General features: G+C 37.5%; 1 protein-coding gene across 1 annotated transcript in view; it reads right to left on the bottom strand.

Annotated features, from left to right (window-relative positions):
• LOC110326749 (RNA-binding protein 39-like) overlaps positions 1-9,760 on the bottom strand; it is a 110,423-nt gene that overhangs the window by 1,000 nt on the left and 99,663 nt on the right.

Genomic DNA, 9,760 nt, shown 5'->3' with positions numbered 1-9,760 from the left:
ATCACTGGGAAGAGAGGCCCCTTGGTCTTGCAAACTTTGTATGACCCAGCACAGGGGAAGGCCAGGGACAAGATGAGGGAGTGGGTGGGTATGGGAGCAGTGGTGGGGAGAGGGTATGGGAACTTTCGGGATAGCATTTGAAATGTAAATAAAGAAAATACCAGATAAAAAAAAGAATGGATCAATTTACATTCTTCTATATGATAACTGCCAGTTGAACCAGCACCGTTGTTGAAAATGCTGTCTTTTTTCCACTGGATGGTTTTAGTTCTTTTTTCAAAGATCAAAAAGATCAAAGACCATAGGTGTGTGGGTTCATTTGTGGGTCTTCAGTTCTATTCAATTGATATACCTGTCTGTCAATGTACCAGTACCATACAGTTTTTATCACAATTGCTTTGTAGTACAGCTTGAGGTCATGAATGTTGATTCCACCAGAGCTTCTTTTATTGTTGAGTATAGTTTTTGCTATCCTAGGTTTTTTGTTATTTCAGATGAATTTGCAAATTGCCCTTTCTAACTCTGTGAAGAATTGGGTTGGAATTTTGATGGGGATTTCACTGAATCTGTAGATTGCTTTCGGCAAGGTAGCCATTTTGACTATATTAATCCTGCCTTTCCATGAGCATGGAAGATCTTTCCATGTTCTAAGATCTTCTTTGATTTCTTTTTTCAGAGACTTCAAGTTCTTATCATACAGATCTTTCAGTTCCTTAGTTAGAGTCACAAGAAGGTATTTTATATTTTTTGTGACTATTATGAAGGGTGTTGTTTCCCTAATTTCTTTCTCAGCCAGTTTATCCTTTGTGTAGAGAAAGGCCACTGATTTGTTCGAGTTAATTTTATATGCATCTACTTCACTGAACTTGTTCATCAGGTTTAGGTGTTCTCTGGTGGAATTTTTGGGGTCACTTATGTATGCTATCATATCATCTGCAAATAGTGATATTTTGACTTCTTCCTTTCCCATTTGTATCCCTTTGACCTCCTTTTTTTTTCTAATTGCTCTGGCTAGGACTTCAAGTACTATATTGAATAGGTAGAGAGAGGCAGTTTTGTCTAGTCTTTGACTTTAGTGGGATTGCTTCAAATTTCTCTCCATTTAGTTTGATGTTGGCTACTGGTTTGCTGTGTATTGCTTTTATTGTGTTTAGGTATGGGCTTTGAATTCCTGATCTTTCCAAGGCTTTTATCATGAATGGGTGTTAGATTTTGTCAAATGCTTTCTCAGCATCTAACGAGATGATCATGTGGTTTTTGTCTTTGAGTTTGTTTATATAGTGGATGATGATTTCTGTATATTAAACCATCCCTACATCCCTTGAATGAATACTACTTGATCATGATGGATGATTGTTTTGATGTATTCTTGGATTCTGTTTGTGAGAATTTTATTGAGTATTTTTTCACAGATATTCATAAGGGAAATTGGTGTGAAGTTCTCTTTCTGTGATAGGCAGTTGTGTGGTTTAGGTATCAGAGTAATTGTGGCTTCATAGAACAAATTGGGTGGAATTCCTTTTGTTTCTATTTTGTAGAATAGTTTGAGGAGTATTGGAATTAGGTCTACTCTGAAGGTCTGATAGAACTCTGCACTAAACCCATCTGGTCTTGGGCTTTTTTTAGTTGGGAGACTAGTAATGACTGTTTCTATTTCTTTAGGGTATATGGGATTGTTTAGATCATTAATCTGATCCTGTTTTAACTTTGGTACCTGGTATCTGTCTAGGAAGTTGTCCATTTCATCCAGGTTTTGCAGTTTTGTTGACTATAGGCATTTGTAGTAGGATCTGATGATTTTTTGGAGTTCTTAGATTCTGTCGTTATGTCTGGCTTTTCATTTCTAATTTTGTTATTTAGGATACTGTCCCTGTGCCCTCTAGTTAGTCTGGCTAAGGGTTTATCTATCTTGTTGATTCTCTCAAAGAACCAGTTCCTAGTATGGTTGTTGATTCTTTGTATGGTTCTTTTTGTTTCCACTTGGTTGTTTGAGCACTGAGTTTGATTACTTCCTGCTGTCTACTCCTCTTTGTTGAATTTGCTTCCTCTTGTAGAGCTTTCAGATTTGCTGACAATCTACTAGTTTATGCTTTCTCCAGTTTATTTTTGGAGGTACTCAGAGCTATGAGTTTTCCTCTTAGGGCTGCTTTAATGTATTTTTATTAGTTTGGTTATGTTGTGCCTTTATTTTCATCAAACTCTAAAAAGTTTTAATTTCTTTCTTTATTTCTTCCTTGACCAAGTTATCATTGAGTAAAGTGCTGTTCAACTTCCACATGTATGTTAGTTTTCAGTTATTTATGTTGTTGTTGAAGATCAGCCTTAGTCCATAGTGATCTGATAGGATGCATGGGATTATTTCTGTATTTTTATATCTGGTGAGGCCTGTTTTGTGACCAATTATATGATCAATTTTGGAGTAGGTAGTATGAGGTGCCGAGAAGAAGGTAATTAATTTTGTCTTAGGATAAAATGTTCTATAGATATCTGTTAAATCCACTTGTTCCATTACTTCTATTAATTTTAATGTGTCTCTGCTTAGTTTCTGTTTCCAGGATCTGTCCATTGTTGAGAGTAGGGTGTTAAAGTCTCCCACTATTATTGTGAGATGTGCAATGAGTGCTTTGAGCTTTGTTGAAGTTTCCTTAATGAATATGGCTGCTCTTGCATTTGGAGAGTAGATATTCAGAATTGAGAGTTTATCTTGGAAGATTTTAACTTTGGTGAGTATGAAGTGCTCCTCTTTGTCTTTTTTGGTAATGTTAGGTTGAAATTCGATTTTATTTTATTTTATAATGGCTACTCCAGCTTGTTTCTTGGGTCCATTTGCTTGGAAAATTTTTTTCCAGCCTTTTACTCTGAGGTAGTATTTGTCTTTGTCCCTGAGGTGGCTTTCCTGTATGCAGCAAAATGTTGGGTCCTGTTTACATAGACAACCTATGTCTTACCTATTTCTTTTTTATTAGGGAATTGAGTCCATTGATATTAAGAGATATTAAGGAAATGTAGGTTGCTTCCTGTTATTTTTGTTGTTAGAGTTGGGATTCTGTTTTTGAGGCTGTCTTCTTTTACGTTTGCTGAAGAATTACTCTCTTGCTTTTTCTAGGGTGTCCTTTCCCTCCTTGTGTTGGTGTTTTCCCTTTATTATCCTTTGAAGAGCTGGATTTGTGAAAAGATATTGTGTGAATCTGGTTTAGTTATGGAATACTTTGGTTACTCCATCTATGGTAATTGAGAGTTTTGCTGGGTATAGTAACCTAGGCTGGCATTTGTGTTCTCTTAGGGTCTGTATCACATCTGTCCAGCATCTTCTCACTTTCATAGTCTCTGGTGAGAAGTCTGGTGTGATTCTAATAGGTCTGCCTTTATATGTTACTTGACATTTTTCCCTAACTGCTNTTANTATTCTATCTTTATTTAGTGCATTTGTTGTTCTGATTATTATGTGTCAGGAGGAATTTCTTTTCTGGTCCAGTCTATTTGGAGTTCTGTAGGCTTCTTGTATGTTCATGGGCATCTCTTTCTTTAGGTTCAGGAAGTTTTCTTCTATAATTTTGTTGAAGATATTTGCTGGCCCTTTAAGTTGAAAATCTTCATTCTCATCTACTCCTATTATCTGTAGGTTTGGTCTTCTCATCGTGTCCTGGATTTCTTGGATGTTTTGAGTTAGGATGTTTTTGCATTTTCTTTGATTGTTGTGTCCATGTTCCCTATGGAATCTTCTGCACCTGAGATTCTCTCTTTCATCTCTTGCATTCTGTTGCTGATCTATGGCTCCTGATTTCTTTCCTAGAGTTTCTATCTCCAAAGTTGTCTCCCTTTGGTTTTTCGTCATTGTTTCTACTTCCATTTTTAGATCTTGGATGGTTTTGTTCAGTTCCATCACCCGTTTGGTTGTGTTTTTTCTGTAATGCTTTAAGGGATTTTTGTGTTTCTCTTTAAGGCCTTCTACCTGTTTAGCCGTGTTCTCCTGTATTTCTTTNAGTGGGTTATTAATGTCCTTCTTAAAATCCTCTACCAGCATCATTAGATATGATTTTACATCTGAATATTGCTTTTCAGGTGTGTTGGGGTATCCAGGACTCATTGTGGTGGGAGTGCTGGGTTCTGATGATGACGTGTAGTCTTGATTTTTGTTGGTATAATACTTGTATTTGCAATTTGCCATCTGGTAATCTCTTGTGTTAGATGTTCTTGCTGTCTCTGGCTGGAGCTTGTTCCTCCTGTGAGTCTGCAAGCCTATGTCAGCACTCCTGGGAGACCAGCTCTCTCCTGGCAAGACCAGTGCACAGAGGGCTGAGGATCAAATCTGCCTCCTGGCTGAGGATGAATGCCTGTAGTAGTAGGACCTTGTCCCAGAAGCTCTGTTGCTTCTGGGGCCCGAGTTCTCCTGAATGAAGGCTGGTGTTCATTTACAACAAAAACAACAGAAAGCCCACATACTCATGGAAACCAACTCTCTACTCAATAATAACGTGGTCAGTGAAGAGATATAGTGTAGAATTCTCCCAGCTCTCTGCAGCCACTAAGAACCACCTGCNGTGGTAATCTTCAGATCTGCCAAGCAGGCTCTACTGTTTACACCAGTCGCTGCCCTTCAAAGCATCTCCATTGCCTGCTGAGAAGACTTTTGGATGTTCCAGAGACAGCATTCTCAGGGCCCGCTTACAGGCTCTCACCTGTGCTCTCAAAGACTGGGGCTGGGGGCAAGGGCTTTTTCCCATGCTATAAAAACTGAGTATTTCATTAAACCTGGGGCTTTGATCAGGATCTCTTGTCTTAGCCTGGTTATTTTCCCGCCGTCTTTTTCCTTCTCCAGCTTGCCTTCCAGGGCGGACCCAGTTCGGTTTGGAGTGTGACTGCTGGCAGAAACACACAATATAGAAAGAAATGAAAGAATTTCTGGAATTTAACAAAAATGTATGCACCGCATACACAAACTTATGGGACACAATGAAAGCAGTGCTAAGAGGAAAATTCAAAGCACTGAGTTCCTTCATAAAGAAATTGGGAGATCCTACATTAGCAAGTTAACAGCACATCAGAAAGCTGTAGAACAAAAAGAAGCTGATAACCCCAAGACGAGTTGATGGTAGGAAATAAACTCAGAGCTACAATCAACAAATTAGAAACAAAGACAACTAACTATACAAATATATAAAAAAATTAAGAGCTGGTTCTTTGAGAAAAATCAACAAGATAGATAACCCCTTAGACAAACTAACTAAAGGGCACAGAGTCAGTATCCAAATTAACAAAATCAGAAATGAGAAGGGATACATAACAAAAACTGAGGAAATTAAAGCAAGCAAACAAACAAAAAGTAAAAACAAAAACTCAAAAATCACCAGATCTTACAACAAAAGCCTATACTCAACAAAACTGGGAAATCTAGATGAAATGGATTATTTTCTAGACAATAGGTACCAAAGTTAAATCAGGACCAGATAAACTGTTTAGACAGTACTATCACCTATAAGGAAATAGAAACAGTCACTAAAAGTCTCCCAACCAAAAAGAGCTCAGGGCCAGATGGTTGTAAATGCAGAATTCTGTCAGAACTTTAAAGAAGACCTAATACCAACACTTTTTAAGCTAGTCCACAAAATAGAAACAGAAGAAATACTACCTAATTTGTTTTATGAAGTCACAGTTATGCTGATATCTAAGCCACACAAAGACCCAACAAAGAGAGAGAAGTTTAGACCAATTTCACTTATGAACATTGATGCAAAAATACTCAATAAAATTCTCGCAAACTGAATCCAAGAACACATCAAAATGATCATTCACCATGATTAAGTAGACTTCATGCCAGGGATGCAGAGATGGTTCAATATAAGGAAACACATCAATGTAATCCACTATACAAATAAACTCAAAGAAAAAACAATCACATGATCATCTCACTAAACGTTGAAAACTCTGACAAAATACAACACCACTTCATGTTAAAAGTCTTGGAACTATCAGAAATTCAAGGCTCATACCTAAATATAATTAAAGAAATATACAGCAAACCAACAGTCAACATCAAATTACGTGGAGAGAAACTTGAATCAGTCCCACTAAGATCAGGGACAAGACAAGGCTGTCTATTCTCTCACTGTTTATCCAATATAGTACTCGAAGTTCAAGCTAGAGCTAGAGCAGTCAGACAACAAAAAGAGGTCAAAAGGATCAAAAAGGAAGAAGTCAAGATATCACTATTTGCAGCTGCTATGATAGTATATATAATAGTATATAAATGATCTCAAAATTCTTCCAGAGAACTCCTATCCCCAATAAACAACTTTAGTAAAGTGTCTGGATACAAAATTAACACAAAAAATATGTAGCCTTCCTCTATACAAAGGATAAATGGGCTGAGAGAGAAATTAGGAAACAACACCCTTCACAATAATCAGAAATAATATAAAATTTCTTGGGGTAACTCTATCCAAGCAGGTCAAAGTTCTATATGACAAGAACTTCATGTCCCTCAAGAAAGACCTCAGAAAATGGAGCGATCTCCTATGCTTACGGATTGCTAGAATTATCATAGTAAAAATGTCCATCTTCCCAAAAGCAGTCTACAGATTCAATGCAATCCTTGTCAAAACTTCAACTCAGTTCTTCAGAGATAGAAAGAGCAATTCTCAAATTCATTGTGAATAACAAAAACCCCAGGATTCTGAAAACAATTCTCAACAGGTAAATGCGAATCAAAACAACTCTGAGATTCCACCTTATAGGAATCAGATTAGCTAAGATCAAAAACTCAGGTGACAGCAGATGCTGATAAGAATGTAGAGAAAGAGAAACATGCCTCCATTACTGTTGGGATTGCAAGCTAGTACAACTACTTTGCAAATCAATTTGACAGTTCCTCAGAAAATTGGAATTAGTTTTACCTGAAGACACAGCTATACCACTACTGGGCATATACCCCAAAGATGCTCTAACAAATAACAAGAACATGTGCTCTACTATCTTCATAGAGGCCTTATTTATAATAGCCAGAAGGTGGAAACAACCCATATATGTACCTCAACAGAAGAGTGGATACAGAAATAGAATTCTACACAGCTATTAAAAATGCCAACTTCATGAACTTTGTAGGCAAAGGGATGGAACTAGAAAATATCCTGAGTGAGGTAACCCAGATCCCAAAGGCCATACATTGTATATACTCACTGATAAGTGGATATTAATCCAAAAACTGAATACACATGATAAAACTCACAGTCCATATAAAGCTTAACAAGAAGGAAGGCGAAAGTGTGGCTGCCTCAAACCCACTAGAAGGGAGAAAGGTGGAGAGAGAGAGGGATCTGGGTGGGGGAGCACCCTCCTAGAGGCAAAGGGAAGGGCCATGGGGTGAAGGGTTTGAGGAGGGGAGACTGGGAAGGGGGATAACATTTAAATGTAAACAAACAAACAAAATGATTAAAAAAATTAAAAAAAATAAAGAAATTCAGAATTATGTATAAAATTATAACATGAGATTGACAAAATGAAGTTGGACAGAAAAAGAAGAATAGCACATTTGCAATGTAGAGGGCTGCTTTAGATGGAGAGAGCTGCTTCAGATGTGTGCATATGCATGTGTATGTACATGTAACTGTGTTTCATTGCTATCACTTGAAAAGAGTTTATTTTTTATTACTAAAGTAAATAAGGTAGAAAAAAAGAGATGCCTTGCATTAGAAATAACTTTTTTTAAAAAAATGTACAATAAACTATTTTTTGTTAAGATGTGTAAAATGAATTGTAGCTCCCAGATACATGGTATTTTAGTTAATGAAAAAAAATGTAGCTTCTTTGCATCTCTCTGACTTTAAATAAAAGCACACAGGTGAGAGAGGCAATGACTTTCTTGCAGGGACACCTGCTTTCTGTGCACTCCTTCCTGTTCCCTCAAAAAGCCACTTTCCCTAGGTGCCACAAGTAAGGAATTCCAGTTAAAATACTGAGTGATATTCAGAACTTAGAACCCCTTCTCATTGTTTTCCTCCTTCACCCTTGAGTTACCAAAGGGGGGGGATTTATATACTCCAATTTCATGGAAATAATGTTAGAACGGAACCAAGTGTCTGATATTTAACTCATTATAATCAATTTATGTGACAGATGCAAGATTTAGTAGTTCATGTTGGCTGAAGATCGGATTATCAAAGTTTCACTTAAACAAGGACATTTCAGCTCATTTAGAATTTAGACATGAACAATAACAATCACAATAAACTCTTGACCCCCTAAGATTTGTTCCAGTTCCAAATGCTTGATAATTCTGTGAGTCTATTGTTTCATGGCTCAGAAACTGGCACAGGTTTCACGTGCTTTGTAGAACAGAATAAATATGTCCTATAGGAATACACAATAATCCAAAAGTGAGGTCATATTCTTCCCTAGTGTGGGAGCAAAGCCATACTGACCTATAATATGTCTACATAGATACCCGAGATAGAGACAGAAAAAGATTTAAAGATTTTTAAAAATAAACTCAAATAGGTTACAGGTCCTCTTTTAAAAAAACATTTGAAGTAATTTAAGTTCTCAGTTTGTAGGGTGCCATTTTTCTTTTAATCTGACAGTTTTGAGGTAAATGTCCCTGGATGTTCTTAAGAGAACCCACTGAGGTAGATTTAGTTCAACACCGTGTCTGCAGATAGGAAAACTATGCTTTGCATATTTTAAAATTATGCTTTTGCATAATTTACCAGAGAAATTGATATGTGTCCCAACACAGTCCATGCTGATTGTTTAAGGTATGAAGGGGTCATGGAGAGCAGCTGAGGCTTGACACTGTGAGACATCAGGAGAGGCCATCCTTCAATTTTTAAAAGAGAGTTTGAATTTTTAGAGAGATTGCATATCTTAAAGAGACATTTTTGTCTTACATCTTCTTTTATTTTACTTAGTCACTTTACATCTGAGTACTGCCCCCTCCCTGTCACCCTCTCCCACAATCCTTCCTCCTTCCTCTCCTCTTCTGAGCAGGTAAGGGCTCCTCTGGGTATCCACAACCCTGGCACATCAAGACTGCTAGGCTAGGCACATCCTCTGCCTCTGAATCCAGGCAAGGCAGCCCAACTAGAACACATTCAATGTATAGGCTACAGGTTTTGGGATAGCCTCTCTACTCCAGTTATTCAGGACCCACATGAAGATCAAGCTACATGTCTTCAAGAGACTGAAATTTTATTGTGTTTTAATTTGTAAAGACTTTGGAGTTTTTTAAGTTATTTGTTTTTAATGTGAGATCTTGGGACTGAATAAGAAAGGAAGGGTTGGTCTTAGTAGTGATATGTTTGCGTGTCATGTTGGCAAAGGGTCAGTTGTACCGTCTGGTTTCATGTGACCACTTGAAACAAGTTATAGTCACTAGAGAGGAAGGGGAGGAGAAGAAAGGGGAAGGAAGCCAAAGAAGAGGAAGAGGATGAGGATAAGCAGGAAGCAGGAGCAGCAGCTGAGAGCGAGCATGGTGGCAGAGACCCTACTTAGCTCACAGGAAGCTTTTGGTCCAGTTCTCAGGACTTGTCTGTATGCATACACACACATATACACTCACGCAGCTCCCCAGTCCCATGCATACATGCATACACACAAAGCAAGTAACAGTTGAAAGTCACAGAGATGACAACTGTTCAGTTGTTAACCACAAGTTGACAATCACATGTATCCAGAAGACAGGTTTTAGCTCCGTTAGTCACTTTTGCAGCTCTAAGTAACTGCTCACTTCCTTTAAGTATTTATTTATTTATTTATTTATTTATTT

Source organism: Mus pahari, chromosome 9 (assembly GCF_900095145.1).
Source record: "Mus pahari chromosome 9, PAHARI_EIJ_v1.1, whole genome shotgun sequence".
Lineage (NCBI taxonomy): Eukaryota > Metazoa > Chordata > Mammalia > Rodentia > Muridae > Mus > Mus pahari.
The sequence above is the reverse complement of the archived record's forward strand: the minus strand, read 5'-3'. Positions and strand labels throughout refer to the sequence as shown.